Below are 4,533 nucleotides of genomic sequence, written 5' to 3'. Positions count from 1 at the left end.
TTTTGTATGAATGAGTAAGGTCACGCTCGTGAATACTGTCCTTCAGTACCTCAGTCTGGATGACGGATAGGAGAGTAGCAACACATTTGGGGTAGGTGAGGTGGAAGGTGTAAAAACACCCCATCAGGATGAGTGGAGCCTCGTGCATCATTTCCCTAGGTAGGGTCATCAGTGGGATTTTGCCAATAGCCAGGAGGAGGTTAGTAGAGTCTAGGATGACTGGACTGGTGATGGGCCGTTTCTGGAGAAACGTATTGGGGTCCTCAGATGGCTGAGAGCAACAAAGTAGAGACAAAAAGTAGAAACAAATTCAACCTCAGGGCATATCAAGTTTTATTTGAGTTTAACTGATACTGACTCAGACTCACCTCAAGAACATGGAATAGTGCCTCACTTGCTGACCCAAGCTTTTTGGGTGCGGCAGTTGGGGAAGGAAACATTGAGGGAAGTGCCTTCATCAAAGCAATCGCTTGTCCAGCTGAAAAACAATATGGATACATGATCAAATGCATTGTGCTTGTTTTTGGACATTAAGTGTTGTGTAACTGAAAAGTAAGCACAAAAGCAAAAAAATATTTCTGTGCAGAGCCCAAGGGAGTATAAGCTAATCATGGAAAAACTATGCTGTTGGTGAACGACAGTGTATGCGTGTATCCCTGAAGCGACATGAATTTTAATGTTTTAATGTCACCTTGGGAAATTGTACATAAACTGGTGCTACACTTTTTTCCAAAATTGGCCTGAATAAGACAGAGAGCGTGGGATCACCAAAGTCAAACGGTTCTCCTAGGGATATTGAATGTGCACAGCGAAATGAAAGAGTGAAATAAAAACGATTGCAGTTATTGGATCAGCAAACTGAAAGTTTGGCTGGATAGTGGGGGGGCAGCGGTCGGGGTGAATTTATAATATCCCTGACACTTTCACTGCAGGGGATATAAAAAGCACTTGTCAGTTGTCAGTTGCACAAGGGAAAGCAAAACAATAAGGGTCACTACATGACATAAGGTAGTAGTGTTTAAACCCTCTAGTGACCACTACTACTTTATAACTACCATTTTGCCATAATTCAGTCATCAAAAAGGAGATCCTGTCCTGTCCCATGCGGCCATTAAATGGTCACCCCCAACCTATAAAACATCAGTGTTATCTATACATTATGCTTACATTTATCCAGACCCATTGGTGGCTTCAACGACTTGTTCCACACTCCAAAGAACAGCGCATTTTCGCAAAAGCTTTACCATCTGGCTTTGATCTGGTCAGTGAAGTTCTTGTTGCCTGCCTCTAGAATTCGTCCCATCTCGTCCAAAACCTGAGTGTAAAAATCAATAGAGGTTTGATACAGAGAACACAGCAAACAGATGTTAGATGTCTAAATAATTAACAAGAGATTTACCTTTTAAGAGTGACACAGTTGTGTCATCAAATCTATCCATCTCACCATGAAGAAGCATTCTGTAATTTACAGGAAAAGACGGCCACTGTCATTTTAAAAGTCAACCCCAAAAAAGAATCACATTAAAGGCATCAGACACTAAATTGTAAAATTGCTGTGATTCACTATGAACTAGCTAGGTCGACGTTAGCTAGTCTACCACCACCCTTTGCGTTTTTAAAGGAATGGTATGCTCATGACACTCATTTTTAAATAATTATCATCCGATAAAACAGACCAGTCTCTGCCAGTCTTTTTTTTTTTTTTTTAATCCGATGACATTATCAGTGATTTTAAACTGATTATATACCGAAATAACATCAACACTGTGGGCGCCGCCATTTTCCGGACGTGACGTAAACCATGCGTTTGGTTTTCGAAGACACGTTGATCTCCATGTTATTTACTGTAGTTTCTCTCTTCAAATATGCCTCACTGTATCGCGAAATATTGCCACAATTCTGATAGGAACAATCCACGGAATGCTCGGTTCCATCTGTTGCCAAAAGGTAAGCGTAAGAAGTACATTCGGAGGCAGTGGCTAGCGAAATGTGGCCGGCCCGAACCGAAAGATTTACAGGCTCATGTATGCAGCGAACATTTCAAATTTCCGGACGACTACTCTGAGAGTATGATAAAACATAACATGGGATTTATGGAACAACCATTACTTAATGGAGATGCAGTACCATCGGTCTTTCTGGTGTCATCACCGACCAGGACACCAGTTCGGCCAGTTGAGAAATCGCCCTCTGCAAGTGTGAAGCGACGGAGGAGCAGAAGTAGTGCTCGGAGTAAGAATAAGGTATGTTATAGCGCATTTCCATTGCAGCGGCTAGCCCCGTTTTAACGTCCTTTAGCGTCCAGGCCAGGACAGTTTTTGGTGGCCTTTCCATATAGCGTAGTACCGGCTAGTGTGTATTTCCCCCCAGTTTTTTCCGGCCCCATAAAATCATGATTCTATGGCCAGGGACAACGAAGCTGAGTATGCTAAACTAGAGAGGGAATCGCTAGCAAGGGTGGTACTACATGCATACATATAGTATCTTATATCATCTTCCTATTATACACACATGCATTTCCAAACATTTGGACTACCTATGTTGCAAATGTATTATCTTTTCAATTTACACACGGCATCTATTGCACGTCTGTCTGTCCTGGGAGAGGGATCCCTCCTCTGTTGCTCTTCCTGAGGTTTCTCCCATGTTCCATTTAAACTGTGTGTTTTCTCCAGAAGTTTTTCCTTGTACGATGTGAGGGTCTAAGGACAGAGGGTGTCGTATTGTCATACTGATATGTATGGTTGAATTCCTCCATCCAATCTCTTCACATTGGTCAAAACTTCTTCCTCTGCTGACGAGTCCGAACTCAAATACCCCGCCATGTTTCCGTGTGTTGACAAAGTGAACGCATGGATGACGTCACGACCATCACGTGACTACTGAAAATGGCAAAAATGGCGGCGGCCAGACGGAATATACAGGTTTTGATAAAAAACAGCTATAAAATCATTATTTACCGGGGAATATCGCAGATTTCTTCAGGGTATGATTTAAACATAATGTTTCACTAAATACTGAAGTTTGGAATAATTATCTAATGAGTGGACCATTCCTTTAATGTAACTAACTGCTAGCTTTTAACAGATACAATTACTGAATACCAAAACAAAACGTATGATATTAACTTCGGCTAATTTTGTATTCCTTACAGACAGTTTATTTATCTGAGAGTAGTTAACGTTAGCTAGCTTAATTTTTACATACCCCGTTAGTGAGGTTAAGGTTAGCTAGCAACACGTGCTTCGTAGTTAGCTAGCTATCTTAGCTAATTCAGCTAACAGTTAACCAATGAATGTACTACTACTTAATAAATTCAAAACACTAATATGTTACATACGCCTATGGACTTTTATTCCTACGTTCAGTTACTAACGTTACCTGCACTGCACTTCTTGGTCGCTGTCCTGCCTCTCTGGTGAAGGTGAACTGAACAACGTGTTACATTCCGCTGGCGCTGCGGACTTTGGCTTGTGGTGCGTTCAGGTGATCCTCGTGAAATAGGAAATTCCTCGTTTGCCATCATTTTGACACAAACAGCCATCCACTGAGGACTCAGGAGGATCTCTCGATGTAAATAATATAGTACTGGCATTCGTTGTTTACATCTTTTAGTGGATATTGTCATTGATCCAGCTTCTGACAAACACATGGTAAATAAAGTCACTAATTTTCCGACTTTATGAGTGATGACAAACACCACATGGATGCACATTCCAGGTTTTTCTTCTTTCAGGGCCAATGAGAAGCAGAGTAGGGGCGGTTCTTCGCATAATTAAATAATGCAGAAAGCGCCAAATTCGCACCTATGATTCGCACACACCACTGAGAGCAATCGTTATAGTCGTCCACATCTGATGAAGTGTGTGAAAATTCAAGTCAAAGATATTGTGATATTTGTTTTTGTTATCCATATCGCTCAGCCATACTTGGTGTGTTAAGCTGTTCATGTTTAAATGTGTAATGTGGCATGGATTATTTGAAAAAGTTTGGTGTGATAAATGAAAAGCACCACAACCTCAGAAATTAAGATATTGTTCTTTGTCCCGTATTGCTTATGCCATAGATCAGTGATTCTCAAACTTTTTTCAATAATGTACCCCCTTTGAAAAATAAATTCAGCCATGTACCCCCTGATCAGCACAAAAACAATTTGTTAGGGAAGAAATGCCTATAGAGCAGGGGTTCTCAACGTTTTGATGAGTGAGGGCCAATTTAGGTACCCAATATTGGATTGAGGGCCGCCCAAGAAAAAACGGAACACAAAATAATTCCAAAACAAATCCTTTCTTTATTGTACTAACCAATTATACATACAGTATACATTAAGAACTTGCAGAGGACACAAAGTTGGGTTATCTACAGACAGTGACTAGCTAGAATCGCTAGCTAACTCCCGTTTCTGATTCTGATAACTTACAACAGATTTTCCGCTTAACCGCAACTCGCGAGATGCCTAGTTGCCATGCAACCAGTAGTCTAGCAAACTTTCCACAAGCTGTCATTCATAATTTAGGAATGACAACCCAGGGG

The 4,533-nt window shown here is 41.1% G+C and overlaps 1 long non-coding RNA gene across 1 annotated transcript; it reads right to left on the bottom strand.

The window, feature by feature from the left end:
• Positions 1-1,283, bottom strand: LOC139435038 (uncharacterized). The gene is made up of 3 exons (XR_011644321.1): positions 1,168-1,283; positions 369-478; positions 1-271 (listed from the first exon to the last, which is right to left on the bottom strand). It is a non-coding gene; the product is annotated as an uncharacterized lncRNA (long non-coding RNA).
• Positions 1,284-4,533: the final 3,250 nt, after the last annotated feature.

The sequence above is a fragment of the Pseudochaenichthys georgianus genome, chromosome 13, assembly GCF_902827115.2.
Source record: "Pseudochaenichthys georgianus chromosome 13, fPseGeo1.2, whole genome shotgun sequence".
NCBI lineage: Eukaryota > Metazoa > Chordata > Actinopteri > Perciformes > Channichthyidae > Pseudochaenichthys > Pseudochaenichthys georgianus.
The sequence above is the reverse complement of the archived record's forward strand: the minus strand, read 5'-3'. Positions and strand labels throughout refer to the sequence as shown.